This window comes from Manis pentadactyla, chromosome 7 (genome assembly GCF_030020395.1).
Source record: "Manis pentadactyla isolate mManPen7 chromosome 7, mManPen7.hap1, whole genome shotgun sequence".
NCBI classification, from domain to species: domain Eukaryota; kingdom Metazoa; phylum Chordata; class Mammalia; order Pholidota; family Manidae; genus Manis; species Manis pentadactyla.
In genome coordinates, this window is record NC_080025.1 from 131,735,228 (window position 1) to 131,755,363 (window position 20,136).

General features: G+C 40.6%; 1 protein-coding gene across 4 annotated transcripts in view; it reads left to right on the forward strand.

Annotated features, from left to right (window-relative positions):
- Positions 1 to 17,786: 17,786 nt before the first annotated feature.
- CALD1 (caldesmon 1) overlaps positions 17,787 to 20,136 on the forward strand; it is a 189,873-nt gene continuing 187,523 nt past the window's right edge. Inside the window, exon 1 of one of the 4 annotated variants that reach the window (XM_036905563.2) lies at positions 17,787 to 18,042. The gene's annotated coding sequence lies outside the window, so the exon portion shown is untranslated. The remainder of the gene's footprint in view (positions 18,043 to 20,136) is intronic. The other 3 variants (XM_036905570.2, XM_036905571.2, XM_036905572.2) reach the window with 3 other exon arrangements.

Consider the following 20,136-nt stretch of genomic DNA (forward strand, 5'->3'; position numbering starts at 1 on the left):
TTAATCTAAGCTTAGGTTTAAAGGCATCATCTATTTTTCCTTTCCTAGACACTTCACTGATTTGCTTCATTTAGAGTGGCTGCTCTCACTGTTTTAAGGCTTATGATATCAGAACTCTGCACCGATCTGGCGTTCTTATCCAGAAAGCTTTGAGTCAATTAATTATCTTCTTTGGGATTTATTTAAACCCAAGATTTAATTCTTTGGTTATTGGTTTTTAAAAAACAAACAACCTAAAGTACAAATCTTATTGTCCATATCTGCTTTCCATATGGACCAGTTGAATGAAACTATGCTTTGGTACTTTCCCTTCTCTCCTGGGAGCACTGTCTACATGACACAGAATAGGACCAACTCCCTCTGGAGTTGTGCAGTGCGCAGTACTGTCCTCTTTCCTCCCCAACCCCCACTCTCTGAGTATATTCTTCTAATCAGAAAGAACTGCTGGGCTCGGACTACCCTGCTCTCTGTTCTAACCTGGCTTGTAGACATGTAGACTCTGCAGTGCTGTGTCCCTTGAAGACCTCACTCCACATACTGTGAAGGTTATTTATGAAATTAGCCCAGAGACTTCTAGCAGTTCCCATATCTGACTTGTTATCAGGACTTTTCTTAAAAGAGTCCAAATGGTCTTCTTTGTGACTATTTTTAAAATATGGAGTATAGTAAGATTCTTAGAATGGCTAATAGGATGATGTATATATACATCCTATATATATCACTTGACACTCTGCAGTCTTGACTACACATGAGCATCAATTTGATGACAGTGGAAGGCTTGCATCTACAGTCAAACTCTTGGCACAGAGATTCTGTTCAGTGTAACAAGCACAGTCTACATTTACCCACCCAGAAACTTCTATGAGTGTGTTCCAGATGCTGGTGTTTTTGAGTGATACTGGCTTATTCAGACTGTTGTGTTCAACTCTGTTCTCTCTTAAAGCATGTGTGAGATAATGCAAAGACAGAGTCAAAACTCCTAGATTTTTAGATTCTTAGAACTGAAAGTGCCTTGGAGATCTTGTATATATATTAGATTAATAGTACATTATTTAATTAAAATAATATTAATATACATTCAAGCTTTAAATGAACTGACCATTTGGGTTAAGAATCCAAATATATTGATAAACACATGAAGATAGCTCTCCTTTTTTTAAAGTATCCATAGCACCCTTTGTGTATGTGAGACTGTGTGTGCATGTATAGTTCTAAGAATGTGAGGGTGGAGAGGTTACTGATTAGCACCCATTAGACTGATAGGAATGGTTAAAATGTGGAACAGTTTCTAGCTACATGTGGAATTCTGGCTGGCTGCTTTTTTACTTCAATGTCTGTTTTGTTTTGTGAAACAGTTCCTTATCACATTTATTTATTATTCCTCAAAGGGATGCTGGGAAGGAGACTGCCTTTATTGCTATTCTCCTGTTGACATGTGAGAAAACTGAGTTCACATAGAGCTTGACATTCTCTTCCTGGAAATAAATTCTTAAAATAACCCATGAGATGTAGTCCGCCCTCTGTCACTCAGATCAGCACCCTCCTCTACTGCCTTCTCTTCCCACCCTCGGGCCTTCTGCACAGTTCACAGTGATGTTACATGGAAATTCCCGAAGTCAAGGGTTGTTTAAAAATCCCCATGGGACACTGGATTAGGCACATCCCCAAGTGGCAGGACATAACATGCACACCAAACAATACTTATAAACTGGGGCAGAGGACATGCTGCAGAAAAAATGCACAATTAACAGAACAGAATGGTTGCCTTCAGTGTGGAGGAGTGAAATCAGAGTATGGTATGAAAACAGCAACGAGAAGTCATGCTTTTGTTTATCTCCACACCCACTGCCCACCCCAAACCAGTTTTCCAAAAGGTATCTTATTCCAACATTTAAGAAAAACTAGTGTTTTCTTCTCTGCACACAGTGGAATTTCACCAATTTCTTTGGAATGACAAGTATCAGAAAAAGCTCTGTGGTAACACTGTCTCTTAATCTATCAAGAGTCAGAATCTCACAGAAAGAAAATTTACAGTAGATTAACTTAAAATTTAAAGAATAAAACTGGTAGTCAGAAGGCCACTTGGGCTTTCATCTCAGTTCTGTGCTGATAATGATGATCACACATAGCTAAGTACCTCTTACCAGTTCATAAAGTATCTTCATATTTATTATTTGATCATTGTATCAATTCTTTGAGGCAGATATTTTGCAAATAAGAAATAGAGAACTCAGATTGCTTAAGACTTATGAAGGTTGCTTGACTTGTAATTTGTATTCTTTCTGTGCTCTGAGGGCAAGTTTTTAATCTCTCTTTGGTTCCCATTAGTGGATATTATGACACTTGCAAATTAACTTTATGGGGATGTATAAGCAAAAAGTGATGATAATATGGGTGGCATAGTTATTTTGAATAACAGTGCTAAATAAATAAATAAATATGTAATAATAAATGATATTTCATATATTGATATATACTAATAAATAGTTACTTCATATAAGTAATATATTAAATATCTTTAATTACAACTATTAAAGCATTAAATTTATTAACCCATAATGTATGTATTAAATATATTGATAGGGTAATATATTACTTTATGAAATAAATCAATACATAAATTATGTATAAACACATTATTTGTGTGTAGATAAATCTACACACAATATATGTGTATGTATATACATAGAGACATAGATAGTTACCATTTTTATGTTTTGTTTATTATTACTTTGAAATATTTGCAATCAGATCTTTGCAGCCTTTAAAACTGCCTAAAGGGATAGTATTCAGCAGGACTTGAAAACACCCAGACTGGGAATCCCTACAGTTGGGTACCTTTCTTTGTGTTTCCCAAGGAAATAATCCATATGGAATCCAATGTCGGGCAAATGACTATTTCACCTATTAGCCGGAGCACTGGTCTCGAATCCAGGGTATCTACCAGCGTGGCTGCGTTACAGTGGAAGCATGGGTCTTACCACTCCATTGAGGAAGAAAGGCTGGTCCAAAGCTGCCCAGCCAGAAACCTGAAGAGGAGGTATGCGAAGAGGAGGTGGAAGAGAGGAGGGCAGCCTGAGGGCAGCCCCAGCTCTCCCTGCTACCCCAGCGGTGCTGAAGGGAGAGCATCTGACCCCAGCTGGATCTGCCCTAAGGCTTGAGCCCCTAGAGCCTAGAAGACGTAGCTGAGTCTCCTTGACCTTAACCAATCCTCTCCAAGGGCAGGGAGGAGTGTTAGAATGCTGGGCTAGGAGAGCTGCTGAAAGCTCTCCTAGCTAACAGTTTCCAAACTAAGAAGAATCCTACATTTGGGAATGATGTCAGGAAGCTGAAATTCTCTAAAACTCACTCATTCACACCATAACATTTTGTGTTAGGCATTATACCAGGTGGCAGAATACAGAGAGGAGTACTTGCTTATACACACACACAGACACACACAGACACACCACACCATGAATAATCTATTTAAATTAAAACCTCCCAGAAACGATCTATTCCACAGAGTTATTAAGGTCTAGAAGTGGTCTTTCTAAGGAGATAATTTCTAAGGGCATAGATCATATAGAATATGAAGAAATATTCAATTAAAAATAACCCATAAACCTGAGAACCATAACTTGAACGAAGGCGATGTAGCGGACATGACAGGCAAAGAAGGCTGGTGTGGTTCAGCTTTAGGAAGAAGACTATGCCAGTGTTCCTCCAGTTTCATCCTGTAAGTTCTCCCACCAAAGGATTCTAATTCTTCAGATGGAAGTGTTCCTAAAGAGGGGTGATTAATCAACCAGCACAGATTGCTGCAGTCATCCCTCCAAACAGACCCTTGGGCTTTGGGTCAGAACTTTCTCTAACACCTCCTTTCTGTGTTGACAGAGGCTGCCCATAGAGCAGGAACCTTGGTCCAAATGGCCACCGGTTTTCTGTCTCAGGATCTATTGCCCCCTTTTAGTTAGTAAACTGGTGCTCTAGTTTCCAACTCAGCTCTAGCTATATTCATTTGTTCGCTATTTTTTTAATAGGTCTATTACTTTCCTGCCTCCAAGAAGACCATGTGAACTAAGTATGCCCAAAGTCCATACATGGAGAGTTCTGTTCGAAGTATGCCTGGTATTCACGAGAACGTGGGACTCCTGCTGTCCCTGCTCCCCGCTCCCCCAGCCAGCTGCACCTCTTAATTAAGGTAGCAACCAGAAGACTCCAGGGTTCCTGGCCTAGCCCCAAATCCACACTCAGAAACCCCCAAGCATGATTTGAATTCTCAATTTTGGTGTGGGGTTGATATACAGTTGAACATAAATAGTTTTTGTCAAGATATCTCAATATTTTGTTTGCTTGTTTTTTAAAATTCTGGCCCAGAATGGTAGTGTTGAGAGACAGAAAAAGAGAGAGAAATGGGCAGAATATATGGCCTGTGATTTTAAGATATGGCTCCTATTTCTAAATGATCTGTCTTATTTACTACTATGGTGCTAGAATCTAATTGAATTGATAACATGTAACAGATACTCAAGAAATATTTGTTAATTATTATTTAAGTAAGTATTAAATTAAAAAACTGATTGGTTAAATGGTCATTAATTAGGTACTCTAGGATGTCCATATCTAAGTGGAATCGAGTAATTATAGTCAGTAAGCTGGCAAATAGGAAATGAGCGGGTTTAACAGCAGATTCTGTAGGTAGTCAGAGAAGGGTTTTTGACTGAGGGCTGAGATTTTAGGGGTGGCATCTAGGTGGCTCTGGATCTGATTCAACCCTTTGGAAAGGCCTCAGGTGCATGAAGGCAGTGAAGGGGTGTGAAGGTGTGACCCACTGAAGTCCCTGAGACAGGAGGTGTCCTCTGAGACCAGAGTGGGAGGGCAGCAGATTTGGGTCAGGAATCATAAGAGAGACAAGAAGAACCGTGATTATAGATCTCCGTAAAATCCTAAGCCAAGTTCTGAATTTATCCTTCTGGTGCAAAGATGATAAGATGATATTGAAGACTTCTGGGCAAGGGAATTCATAATGAAAGCAAAGGTCAAGGACAAATAGGTATTTTTACTTTTCATATCAGAAGAGGTAATTGTTGAAAACATGAGAACAAATGAGATACTTTAAAACCCCACTAAAACGAAAATGACCTCTCCCTCCTCAGTTGCCCCGGGGTGACCCTAACTGAACAGAATTTTTATGACAACACCCATCCCATTTCACTGAACTTATATGAGTACAGTGTCTGCCAGCAAAGGGCAAGCCCCTTCTATGGGCAGGGGAAGTGCAGCATCTTACACAGTATCCCTGGAGTCCCAGAACTGAGAAAACATTCAGTGCGGCCAAGCTACTTCATAAATATCCCGTGAATAAATTAATAAGCATTTAGATCCCAAAACAACTTCACCAACATTTTATCTCATTTAATTCTTACACCTGCCCTGTGAAGTAGGTATTATTATTATTCCCTAGGAGACACCAGGCCTCGGCACTGGGGGCTGCAGGCATGAGGGAAAAGAAAGAACACGTGGAGAAATCAAAGAGGCTGGCGGAGTAAGACAAAGGCTGGCCATGGAGGCAGGAGCCACCGAAGGACAAAGGGAGAAGCAGGCAGGGCTGGGGGGCTGGGGGAAGACTGCAAAAAGGTTTGGCCACTCAGGAGTCACAGAAGGGAAAGGGGGCTGAAGTCAAAATGTCCAGGGACCAAGAAGAAGCGAGGTCATGGAGGAAGGGCGTCAGGGTCGGGGCTGCATCGTGAACTCCTCACGTGGAGAAATCTGACAAGGAAAGAGAGGAGTGAAGCCACAAGACACAAGGGTCAGTCGAAGATATATCCCCCCAAGCCTTGGACATGTTTATAGACAGAGGGCAGTGACCAACAGGCACAGAGCTGAGCATGAAGGAGCACGAGGGAGACAGAGCTGAACGGCGTCATTAAAGGCTGTGGGGGAGATGGGGCGACACGGCAGGGGCAGGTCAGGCTGCCCGCACGCCCGCCCTCCATATCTAAAGGGATCAACCTCTGGTGGAGCTTGGCTAGTGGTTAGCGGCATCTGTATCACATGTTAGTTGGCTGGTTCCAACTGCCTTCTTTGCCTTCCAGACTCAGCTGTCTCTCTCTGAAAATACCCTCTTTTGGGGGACCTTAAGAACAGTCTGCCCCCAGGAGAAATCACTGCCTTTCAGATGACATTCTGCTAGGCCATAGCTACAGAACCTCACCCAAAATAGATGAAATATTTGGAATGTTTCCTTATTTGCACCCCTCACAAGTATGCCTGCAATGCAAAGCCAATTATGAGACTGACTTTTTTTTTTCTGAAATAAGAGAATAATATATTTTCTGGTTGGGAGGGGGCGCCAGGCCTCAAGACATGGCCTTGGTTGGATTTCAGACCACCTTCGCTAAGCATGGGGCAGGAAGAGGAAACACACACAGCTGGGTAAACACAAGTGAGCAAGGTTTCTCCCAGTATTTGCCATCTGGGAGTCTGTCCTGTGCACATGTCTGAGCTTTCCCACTAGAACAGCAGTTTTTAAAAGGCAGTTGCGGTGATTTTACAAGGTTATAAAAAGACACAGAGACTAACACTAAGCCTTGCTGGTAATAGATGTTCAGAGATTGGTTGAACAGATGAAAGAATGAACAAAACCACCCGAGAAAAACCCGCTCCCGCAGCTCTGACAGACTCAGACAACTCTTAGAGACCACGAGGCATTTCTCGTGGATGGAACCTTTTTGCTGTCCTGGAGAGTGGAGCACATCCAATAGAAATGAATGTGGGAAGAGCGGAAACCATAGCGACAGCCAGTTGTCTCCCCCTAGCTCAAGAAATAGGCAGGCAGATTTCCTATGGGGAGACCGAGGGAACTGGCCTGTCCTGGTCAGTGCAAGTGGGAAAAGGCACCATTTGTCTTAGCAGCTCCTTCATCCACATCCATGAGTCTTCTCCGATCCTGCCCTCTTCCCATTCTGTCAGGTCTTCACCCTCAGCCCAGACAACCAGTACTTTTTCCCACGTGGTGCTCCAAGAGATCAGCCCCTCCTCCTTCCTTCTGTGCCCCACTGACATGGGTCTGTGCAGGCTCTCATTCCTTCTGCAACCTACTCATAAAGCAAGTAGCGTTAAGGCGCTAAGGCAGGCTGCAGCTTAAGGCGTAGCCCTTAAAGAGTAACTATTGAGTCTACAATGTGGCAGCCTTAACACAACTGTGTGACTAAGTTGAGGACTTTCCATAAAGGGCAGGTGCTCTCCCCCAGCTAGTCAGGCTGGAGCTGAGTGAGTTGCGGACAAAGAAGGGCCTTGACCTTTCCCCCTGTCAGGTAGGTGACCAGATACTAGCGCCATGGAGAGAGAATTCTCATCTGTATAGTAGTTTCTTTCAAAAAAAAAAAAAAGCCTAAGAGTGATACAAAATGTAAAGCTTAAGGATTATACATTGCAGATAAATGTCAAGTTCCTTGGTTTTGTGACCAGTACCATTCTCTCTTATGGGCAGCCTCTAGATTGAATTTCGTGTGGTTCTGGTCTACTGTTACATATATGTGTAAATAATTCATATGAATAGAGTCACTCCAAATGCAACTTGATTTCATTTCATTTTGTTTTGTTTTGTTTTTGAGATCCAAGTACAAGTTCCTTTGTTTTAGCTGCTCTTTAGTATTCCATCCTATACCATAGTTCATGTAGCCTCTCTCCCACTGATTGCTGTTGGGATTTTGCCAATGGTATTGCTATTACAGATAATACTCTAATGATGTGCCTTTTACCTGTCTCCTTGCTAAAGGATGTGAGAGTTTCTCAGGAGGATATACCTAAAAATGGGGCTGCTAGATGAGGAATCCATTTGCTAACCATTAGTGGCTATTGCCAAACCACTCTACAAAGTGAATGTACCGATTTTATTTCTTATCCAAAAATGTATAAGAATTTCTTTCTGCACATTATTAACAATTCATTCTGCAAGATTGAGTTTCTTTTACTTTACCCATTTATAGGCTGTGAACTAGTTTCAATGTTTTTTTTCATTATTGTTATTTTTTATTTTGGTATCATTAATCTACAATTACATGAGGAACATTATGTTTACTAGACTCCCCCCTTCACCAAGTCCCTCCCACATACCCCATTAGTCATTGTCCATTAGCGTAGTAAGATGCTATAAAATCACTACTTGTCTTCTCTGTGTTGCACAGTCCTCCCGGTGCCGCCCCCCACATTATACATGCTAATCTTAAGGCCCCCTTTCTTCTCCACCCTCCCCTTATCCCTCCCTTCCCACCCATCCTCCTCAGTCCCTTTCCCTTCGGTAACTGTTAGTCCATTCTTGGGTTCTGTGCTTCTGCTGCTGTTTTGTTCCTTCAGTTTTTTCTTTGTTCTTATATTCCACATATGAGTGAAATCATTTGGTACTTGTCTTTCTCTGCCTGGCTTATTTCACTGAGCATAATACCCTCTAGCTCCATCCATGTTGTTGCAAATGGTAGGATTTGTTTTCTTCTTATGGCTGAATAATATTCCATTGTGTATATGTACCACATCTTCTTTATCCATTCATCTACTGATGGACATTTAGGTTGCTTTTATTTCTTAGCTATTGTAAATAGTACTGTGATAAACATAGGGGTGCATCTGTCTTTTTCAAACTGGGCTGCTGCATTCTTAGGGTAAATTCCTAGAAGTGGGATTCCTGAGTCAAATGGTATTTCTATTTTGAGCATTTTGAGGAACCTCCATACTGCTTTCCACAATGGTTGAACTAATTTACATTCCCACCAGCAGTGTAGGAGGGTTCCCCTTTCTCCACAACCTTGCCAACATTTGTTGTTGTTTGTCTTTTGGATGGTGGCGATCCTTACTGGTGTGAGGTGATACCTCATTGTGGTTTTAATTTGCATTTCTCTGATGACTAGCGATGTAGAGCATCTTTTCATGTGTCTCTTGGCCATCTGAATTTCTTCTTTGGAGAAGTGTCTGTTCAGCTCCTCTGCCCATTTTTAAATTGGATTGTTCACTTTTTGTTTGTTGAGGTGCATGAGCTTTTTATGTATTTTGGATGTCAACCCTTTATCGTATCTGTCATTTATGAATATATTCTCCCATACTGTAGGATGCCTTTTTGTTCTATTGATGGTGTCCTTTGCTGTACAGAAGCTTTTCAGCTTGATATAGTCCCACTTGTTCATTTTTGCTTTTGTTTCCCTTGCCTGGGGAGATATGTTCATGAAGAAGTCGCTCATGCTTATGTCCAAAAGATTTTTGCCTATGTTTTCTACTGAGAGTTTTATGGTTAGTTTCAATGTTTTAATTTGCATTTTCCTGATCACTAATGAGGCTGAGCATCATTTCAAGGTCTTTGGCCTTTGTATTTTCTCTTCTTTGCATTGTTATATCCTATTCCCATTTTTTACTGTGTTCTCTATCTGTTTCTCTTTCTCTCCACCTCGATTTATTTTTAGGCATTCTCTGATAGTCTAGATTCTAACCCTTTGCTTAATACATTGCATATTTTTTCTTGGCTGGTCATTTCACTTTGCATATGGTGGCTTTGGTTGAACAGAAGTTTTTACATCTTGAAGGAGCCAAATTTTCTTTAGTTAAACTAAATTTCCTTAGTTTAGTTCTTACTTGATATGTATATATATATAAATATTAGTTAGTTTTTTCATGGTTAAAAAATGTTCCAAAATCTCAGTGGCTGTCCTGATGCTCCTGGCTGGGTTCTCTGACCAAGCACAGCTCCCTGCATCTCTTCGTTCTGGAACTCAAGCTGAAGAGTGGCCACAATCTTGGAGTATTGATTTCTGCACTTCTGTAACAGATTACCACAAACCGGGGGGCTGAAAACAACAGGGATTTATTCTCCCACAGTTCTGGAGGCCAGGAGTCCAAACCCAAGGTGTTGACAGGGTTGCTGACTTCTTCCGGAGGCTCTGAGGTAGAATCTGTTCCACGCCTCTCCGAGTTTCTGGTCATCCCTGGCAATCCTTAGCACTCCTTGACTTGCAGATGCACCACTCCAGTCTCTGCCTCTCTCTTCACATCCCCTTCTCCTCTGTGCCTTGTGTGTCTCAAATCTCTCTCTGGCTTTTTATTATACGTTTGTCATTAGATTTGGGCCCACGGAGATAATTCAGTATGATCTCATCACAAGATCTTAATGTAATTTCATCTGCAAAGACCCCATTTCCAAATAAGGTCACAGTCCCAGATTCTGGACAAATGTATCTTTGTGGGGGAGGTCATTCAGCCCACTCCATGGGGCATGTTGTCATGGCAAAGAGCAGATGCTTAAGGGCAAAAACAAAACACGCAGTGCCCCTTGAAGCCTTCACTGGGAACAGGCACGCAATCACCTCCCGCCTCATCCTAATGCTCAGAGCAGATCACAGGTCAAGTCCTCCTACAGACAGCACTGCACAGACACATGGCAACCAGTGTGAGTGCATAAGCCCTTTAAAAGAGGAAGTGATTAGTTGACTGCAACAATCTAATCTATCAAAGACTACGTTATTTTTAAAATCAAAATATTCTGTGGCTTTTAACAAAAAGCAGCTGTCTTCCACCCCCACTCACCCATTCCTGTAACTATCCTCCTAAGCAGTGGCTCTCAACAGCTCGGTCTCCCTTTCTGGTCTTTAAATGTTGGGGTGTCAGTTCCCACACCTCTTCTCTTCCTTCACTCCTTGCATTGTTTCAGGTAACTTATTCATGGTTTAAAATACTGTCTATGAGAGGATGACTCTCAAATGTGTGTCTCAAGTCTCACCTTCTCCCCCAAATACCAGGTTTGCGTATCACATCACCTAGATGCACTTTCACCTGGATGCCTTTCACCAAATTACTGCGCCTAAAACATGTCTTCTATGATTTCCACCCCTCCTTGCAAATCTACGCCTCCTTCCATGATCCCCATTTCATTAAGTAAGTCTGCCATTCACTCAGTTAACAGGCCACAAAAGGAGACAGCTTTGAGCCCTCTCTTCTTCTCACCTCCCTCTTTCAAACCATCCGTGGGTCCTCAGGTATCCAGAATTCAGCGCTGCCTCAGTTCCCTTACCGCAGCTGCCTTGGCCACGCCAGCACCTCTGCGAGGAGGCAGTCATGTCCTCCTGCAGCTCCCCTGCAATCTCGCTGCCTGTCCTACACAGGACAGCCTGGCTGATTTTCTTCTCACAGCTCAACATCTTCCCGTGATTTTCTGTCTTACCCAGAACAAACCCAAAGTCCTTACTGTGGCTGCACAGCTCTGGATGGTCTGACCTGCCACTGGTCATCACTCCCCGCCATTCCTGTAAGTCTCTCTGATTCCTTTAATTCCCACTACACTTGCTGTCAGGTGTGGAGGGTGTCTTTCCTTCAAATGCACCCTCTGCTTGCTCCTTCCATCATCTCACCTCTCTGTCAAACAACCTCAGAGAGGACGGCCCTGATTTTCTCTATTCCTCTACACTTTCCTATCTTTTCTTTATGGCACTTTTCATTGTCTGACATTATGTATTTATGGCATAGCTAATGTGTTTATCTGTCTCCCTCCATCAAAATGTATTTTGCTCCCATGCCTAGAACAGGCCCTGGCATGTGGTAGACACTCAATAAGTATTTGTTTGGTGAGTGAATAAACTATTTTTTTTGCAGGGGACGGGTGATATTTATTTTCATAGTTTTAGATAATATGCTATCCCACTATTTATTAACATTTCAATAGCAGACGTGAAGTACTGATTTCTTGCTAAACAAAAATGAATTAAGCTTTCTGATCCACCATCATCCTAACATGTTCTTGCTCGTTATCCTCTGAATCTAATTACATCATCATTGTTTTGGTGAGACCAATATACAGTGTTTACATTGTTATGACTGAAAATTTTTCTCACCATTGAACTATACAGTGTACAATGATCACTTTTTCCTTTCTCATACAAACATTTTGCTTTTCCTAGAACTATAATGATCTCAATATTATATGTCCTTTTTTTTCTATGCACCATTGCAAATGCTTTCCCCATGAACATTCCCAGTAATCTATCTACTTGACTTTTGCTTAAAGCATCCCTCCTGGTTCCTGGGCTCCGATCTCTACTGGTTGCGTTCTTGACCGGCTCCCTTCCTGGAATTTTCTTTCACCATCATTCTAGGAACTCCCATCACCACTGTCATGGAGGTTTGGATTCTCTCTGTTCCAGTCCTTGTCTTCTTTCTTGGTTTCTAGTTTCAGCCCAACTTTTCTTGTGTTGTTTTTTCTTTGGGGTAGAGCATATAACCTAAAGAACTTGATAACTTCAGAATGAAATACATTTTCCTTTATTGTACTGGACTTCCAGTGGGACTTTCAATCTGGAAACTTGTGTTCTTCCACCTGGGGAAATTTTAATGTATTATTTCTTCCATAATTTCCTCCCCACAATTTTCTGTGTCCTCTTTTTCTGGAACACTCAGATGTTGGATTTTTGATTGATTCTCTGATGTTCTTACCTTTTCTCTCCTCCTTTCCATCTTGTCTTCTGCTTTTCTGGGAAATTTTTCTAAACTTTATCTTCCATTTCTTGAATTTTTATAAATTTCTGCCACGGTGTTTTTCATGTCCCAGAGTTCTTTCCTGTTCTCTGAAAATGCCTTTTGAAAGCATCTTTCTTTTGTTTTATGGCTATAATATCTTCTGTTATCTCTCTGAGAATAGTGATTATAGTTGTCTTGAAATTTTCTTCTGTTTATCACCCCGCTTCTTTTTCTTCTGAGTTTCCTTTTTCTGCTGTTCTAATGTCTCTTTCAGAGACTTTCCTTACCTTGATGTTCATATTTAAGAGCGATGTGCTAAACAGCTGATTGGAAGTTCCTGTGTATGAGTTCCACTACAGGGCCCTGGGTAACAGCCAGATACCTCAAGGGTCCCTCAGATGTCTGTGCCTTTAGATCATGGGTATAACTGGTAGTGTCCTGGGAGCCCCATGAGTGAGAAGTGTTTTGGGGTTCACTGAGTAGACTTTCATTTTAAAGGTTTTTTCAAGACATGGTTTTTACCTTGCCCAGTGTTTTGCCTGACATTCTGAGCCAGCACTTTTCTTCAGAGAATAAACTTCCAGTTTCTGTCTGGTTGGGAGAGGGGTTTTCGTGAGTGTGTGTATTTGTGTGTGTGCGTGTGTTTTGAGGGCAAGGGGTGGGGATGGATCTACACCTTTCACTGTACTTACTCAGATTTTCAACCAAATCTGTTTTCTGCTCCATCCCTCACCCTCAGAGATTCCTGGGGCTTCCAAATCTTGAGATTTTCCTGGTTCTGAGGCTTATTGGCTGCTTTCTTATAAGCTACTTTTTTAGACTTCTACTGCACAAGACCAGAGTCCTGCTTCTCAGCTCTGTTAAGTCTATTACAACCATCCGTCCGTTTTCTATATTCCAAAGTTTGGCTGACATCTAGACTCGGTGTTGACTCCTTTCCAGGATGCTTTGCCTTTTAGTATTTATTTATAATTTTTTCCTTCTTTACTATCATTTTGGTGAGGTTTGGGGAAGGAGCTGAATAAAAGAATGTCGTGCATTTGATCAGCTGAGTTTAACCATATCCTCAAAATTTTCAGTCTTTTCATTTGTAAGTTCTGTTTTTTTTTTATGATTTAAGAATCCTTCCATAACCTGTCATAAAAATGTCCACCTACATTTTTTCCTAATCATTTTTACATTTTGTTTTTCATGTAACCTAGTTTCTTTTAGTGTGGAGTGGGAATTTTGAATCTAATTTCATTGTTTCCACATAATCGATTGTAACTTTGCCATTAATAGAATAGCCTGCTCTTTTCTCCCTGATCTGTAATGAGTCTACTATTATTTTTAAAGTTTCCATATATGCTTGGGACTGTTTCTAGGCTTTCTACTTTATTCTATTGATCCATCTGTCTATTCTAGGTCCAATAACACCCAATTAGATTTGCCGTAAAGAATCTCAGTACTTATTTTGATCTCTACTTTTCCATATGAATTTTAGGATTATTTCATCCAGTTCTATAAAATATATCATTTAGGGATTTTAGTTGAAATAATAAATGCACAGGTTAATTTTAGGAGAATTTACATCTTCATAGTTTTTAGGTTTGCTATTTATAAAAGTGATATATTTTATCACTTACACAGGCTTCTTATGTCCTTAAATCCAGTTTTGTAATTTTCTTCACATGTTTTGTTAAGTTTATTCCCAGGCGATGCACACTTTTGTTATTAATATGAGTAGTATATTTTCCATTATATTTTAAAACTAGAGACAGCTGGATACAGGAACTCTGGATTTTTGCATACTGCACTGGATTCTAATAACCTTGCTGAACTCTATCAGTTCTAAATCTATGTTGGTTCTCTTGACTTTTCTACACTCATAAGCATATCATAGCAAATAAAGACATTTGTTTTTCTTTCTAGTTCCAATAGCTCTTATTTCTTCTTGACTTTTTCTTTGCTTGGTTAGGCCCTCCAGCCCATGTTTTAATTGTAGAAAAGATAGTAGTCATCCTTGTCTTTTTATTGATTGTAACAAGAATACATTTACCATTTCATCATTAAGCATGATGCTTGCTGTAGATTTCTGGTATAGGCCTGTCATGCTTATAAAGATTCTATGCTAGTTTTACAAGAGATTTTTTTTCTATAAATGATTACTTATCTTACCAAGTATTATTCCTTATCTATTAGATGATCTTTGTCTTTTCTTTTTAAAAAACTTTTAAACTGCTAATATTGTATAACACAGTAATAGATTTTCAGATTTTGACCATCTCTGTATTGGCCTTTTTTTTTTTTTTTTAAATCCTTGGATTCAATATGCCATTTTTTTCCAGCTAGGTTCAAAAGTACACTTCATAATTTTTTTATACTGTTTTTTGTTGTCCGATTTTGATATAAACATTCTACCAGTCTGATTTTATTGTTCTATAAACTTGAGTTTCTGGAAACATGTATTTCATTTGAATAAAAGAAGTGGGGGAGTGTTTGTGGGGGGGAGGTTTCTGCCACCTGTTCCAAATGTTCAAAATACCGATTCTATTCAATAAAATAGATATTTTAAGCTGGAAGAATGTATATTTCTCATGGAACTAAATGAAGTGGCTTTAATGTGGAATGAAAAAAGTATGGCCTGCTTTTACTTTGCCCAAACTGATACACAGGCGAAATATAATTGCTCACTCCTGCTCTGTATGACTGGTAATACTCAGCTGGAACTGAAAAAAATACAACGAATCATCCAGATGTTTCCAGAACTCTCTTTAGATTTGTTATGGTTTGATCAGGTAGATACAGCCTATGCTAGACAAGCTGTTATTTATCTGGAAGGCTCCAAGTGGGAAATATATTCCACAGAAATTTCCTATAGGAATCCTGTGTATTTTTACTTCTGAAAAAAAGTGAATACTGTGAAAACAAAATTTCCCATGGCAGAGACTAGCAACATGTATTTTTTTTCTTTCTTTTTATTCCCTTTCTTTTTAATTCCTGATTGTTTTACAAAAAGTAAAAAGACAATGAAAAAAGAATTTTTCTTTATCATGGTGTATATTACATGAACTTTGTTAAATTATTCTTCCAACTATGTAGTTCCTCTACATAAGTCTATTTTCAAATATATGCAATAGGCTGAATGGTTTTTCATCTAGTATACCCTGTATATGTAAGTATTCAGAATTTATCTAGGGAAACATACTTCTCTCTTCCAAAGACAGAACCCAAATATATTTAGCCATTTATCATACAAACACCAGGCAAAATGTGTGCCCTTTCTATGTTTCCTGCTGATAATATTTTTCCCATTTGTTGCACAACTTTTCTTTCCTCTGGAAAGCTGGTACTTATTTTATTTATAGATTGCAAATTATGCTCTAATGCTGCTGTTCAACCAAAGGGCATTACCCAGACAAATGCTGCTTAGGACAGAATCAGCCGTGGCCACGGAAAACAGTGCATTGAAACAGGCCTCACTGAGTCATGGACTGTGGTGCCTGGAGATCACAGTTCCCAAATGTCTCTGGACACAGATCATATCTTCACACAGATGTACCGACTGAGTTGTTTTCAGAACTCTTGAGTGTCTGCCCTACAATGTCTTCAAGCTCAGCAGTCTACCAGACCATGAAGTATTATTCTATGTTTACCCCCTGTCCAGAGATGGGGCATCCCCAGCAGCAAACTGGTTGGTGTTGCCGAAGCTTATTTGCAAATCCCTTATTTGGGATGAGAAAACATTTTCCCATAGGGACAACTTTACAAATGGTGGTACTCCACAAATGCTTGGTTGAGCCACGGTGTACTTGAAATGCAGCATTGGCTGTACTGCTCCCACCAGCCATTATTTATTCTGCTTCCCTGGGAAAGTGCATTCTGAGTTCTAACTTGGGATGCCTGAAGCTCACCTCTCCCTCTGCCTGGCAGCCTTTGCTGTGACTTTTTTGGTCTGGGCTGCAGTTAGTGGTTGGGAAGAGTGGATGGGTAGCCTTTCCAAGAAAGGGATGAGTGGAGGGTTGACGAAGATGCTTCCTGGTAATTGTTAATGCTGGAAGGCTGAAGAAGGAAACCATCCACATGGATCAATCACTTCCCAAGTCTTCTGAAGGAGGCACAAAAGGCACGGACTTTTTCCTAAGTAGAGATAATTTCTGAGCCTGATCTTCATAAACAGGGAAAGGTTTATACAGTAAAACCTAAGATTTTTTTGGAGACCAAGCTTCTGTCCTTGGGATTCGCCAAGGAAATATTTTAACTCTTTTTGGGCAGTTATGAAACAGCCTCTAAATGCACAGCAATAACAAGGCATAAATCTAATTCCTAGCCCCAGGCCTGACAAATAGTAAGTGCTCATAATTTTTTGTAATCGTTATTGAATTAACTACTGATTGACTAATGAGTGAGTTTGATATTGAAAAGCACAGATTGTACGCACTTCATTCTAATTAATTTGGCATCTCCTTAGTCTGATCCTCTCACCACACACATCCTACTAATGAAGAGTTGGTTGGAGTACTTTCGAGAAGTCACTAGAACATCAGTGTCATCTCTGGATTGTGTATCCATTTACACCAGCCCTAAAGCAGGTGCTGGATCACTTCACACCCTCTCTGTTGTGCACAATTTCTAGCAACATCTCCCCGTTGCCAAATCTGAGGGAACAAGGGACAGGGGTGCTGAAGAACGTGATATAGAAAATCAGCAAGGATAGCCAAGCCTGTATGACCTTGCCTGGCTGACTTTCTGGCACTATGCTTATTCTGGAAAACATTACCTACTAAAAAAGACCTCAGCTTTTTTTTTTTGTCAGCTGTTTTTATAACACATGTAGACATATTTTAGGGGGCTGTGCCTCTTTCAGCTTAGAACTCAGTCTGTACACCAGACCCAGGTCCTGGCCATTTCAGGCTTTAAAAACTACATAACAACTTAATTTCATTTTATATAGACAACTACTTTGAAAAGAAATATGCTATGAAGACTCCCATGATTAAAAATCCTTCCTTACCCCCAAACCCCCAAAATCCTATAGACAGTTACCTTTTAGTCTCATAGGCTGTGCTGCCTCTTTAAAGTTGCATTTGTGTTCTACAAGACAGCCTCTTTCTCCAAGATTAACATTTCTTATGATCGTTTCTGACAATGGATTCACTTCCAGAGGCCCTGCTAAGGATAACCAAAAAAGGGCATGTAGCTGGCTGGTTTTGGCAGCCTGCGCGCTGTTTCAGAGCTTTTTAGGTCTTGGTTTTTCTGATGAGTGATTTCCTGAGCATGCCTAGGGAATGACAGGCATCTCCACAGGCAGGCTGCATCCACCTCGGCCGGGGTGTCGTCATTGGCTGCCTATTAGAGAAACTACAGGACAATGCATACCACCGACTGCCGACTGTAAACATAGGGGATGTGTGTTCACTTAGCATGGACTTCTGGGAGGGGCTACGGGAGGGCGGTCTGGAGTTTTATTGAATAGAGAGCACTGTGTCTTAGGCTGCCTGCCTGCCTGCCCTCTCGCTGTGCTCCTGCTTAAAGAAATCAGTCCTTCCTTTCCGCCTTAGTCCCGGGGAAGAAGTTTCAGCCTACGAGGTAAGGCACAGAGGGCTTTCTTTTAATTTCTGCCAGAGAGTTCTGGGGACTGTCTCCGTGTTTCAGTCAACACTCCTGGCCAAGGTAGCTGGAGTGCAAGATCGTGAAGCCAATAAGCCATGCATATTCTGAGAGCCAGACTGGGCTTCGCTGCCCTGCAGATGTTCCCGGAAGACAAACAGGATGAGGTTTCCAGTTTTGTTCCTGGAGTGGGGATGAGAGGAGAGATCGTATAGAGAGGTGTGTTCAGGGACCTCCGGCGACTTTGACCAGGGTAGCCTTTTGTTCAGGAAGTACTGGGGACCGTGCTTGATAGCCAGAGGCCAGTGTCAGGAGGCGTGCTGGGCAGTTGGCTCACGCTCGCAGTTCCTCCTGCAATTTTACTATCAGAGATTCAAAGAGGTTTTGCTTTAAAAACAACCTTTTAGGTTGATGAAAAGCCAAAAAGTGATGATCTTTAACTAAAGGCATTTACACTTTATTCTGCTATCAGCATACAGAACAGGGGCTTCCAGAGCTGCACGGAGATACGGTCAGAGGTGGGAAGAACACTGACATTTTGCACCGGTTGGGTTAATGAAACTGATCTGATACTTGCTAAGACAGAAGATGCCTACTCCTATAAAACCTAGTAATGAAAGAATACATGTGCTAGTGGGTGTGTTTTTAGACATCTCATTTAACATCCTACCAAAATAATTCTTAAGATCTATTATTTTCTGTTTGAAAGTGTGCCCGCGTGTTTTACTAGACAGTTCAAAACCATGTAGTTTGCAAATGTGTTCCAAAAAGGGAGGAAACTAGCTTTCATTTCAAGATAGTCAGACATATTTGGGCATCTTAAACAGTAGTACAAGGCAGCTAGATGGTAGTAGCCTGGAATTCCTTTTAGAAAGAGCAGATTGTAAAGGGTGGGGGAATTTTAGTGCTGTAGCAATACATGGTCAAAAAAAGGGCATAAGAACAAAGTACTTGGTCTTCATAGTTTCCTTCTATTAACAGGGCTCTACAGATGGACTTGTAAACTGAAATGGTAAAATCCTTCTCATAGGTTTGACAAAACCAGACATGTATGGTTAGAACTTAGGTGAAGACTGGGTGGTATGTGGCAAGAAAGGAAAATCTGGTGATTTTTTAATAAACCTGGATATTAAAAGTTTCCAGCTCCAGATGACTGACTCAGTTTGATTTTATTCTATGGAGTGAGGTGGTTTTGTGTTGAGATTCATTCAATGATCTTTTCTCTTTGTATTTAGAAGTTTGGGGGTAAACTTCTTGAGAATGCCTCTTTTTCCTTGTAGGAATGATATATGAGAACAGGATTCCTTGTGAATTTCCTTTCTTGCAACAGTTCTAAAAGTGAAAGAAAGGCTGCAGGCAAAAGCTATAGTTTGATTATTGTCCTTCCCTCAAAGAGATCAAGTTCCAAACTATTTTCACAGTGTTTTTAACGTCAATCAAAATATGGAGAGCCATTTCTTTTTCATCTGTTCACTAAACCATGTAGGGAATGCAGTTTGGAAGGAAATCTATAATCTTGGGATTTGAGGATAAATTCCATTTTGAAACCAACATCTCCAGATCCCTGAAAATTCAAACTTTGCTACTACTACTCTCCCATCCTCTCCATATGTTCCCACCCCTTCAACAACCCCAAAAACACATTTTTCAAAATAATGCTTTAGGTGTTCTACTCTATGTAGTGGTGGAGCAAAGGGATTTGATATTTTAATTCATGTTGAACTTCAGGCAGCTCTTTGTGCTTCTTTCCTCCTGTTGAATATCAGCTAGAACACATCTCCGCAAATGGGCAGGTCAGAGGAGCACAATGAGACCACAGTGCAAGAACTTTGATTCTATTAAAATTATTTTAATAAGGAGACGTGATGGCAAAAGCCTGGAACAAAAAAGTCACTAATAAAAAGTTGATCTCAGCATACACAAGGAATGTTGGATGAATTGATCCGTAGGTAACATGATGCGTTGTTCCCATTGTTCAAAGCCAATAGAATGTGCCCCTGGAATAATTCAGACCAAAGAGTTCTTGAAGTAAGTACCATTCTTGCGTTAAAGTAAAGAGAAGAAGCACCAGGT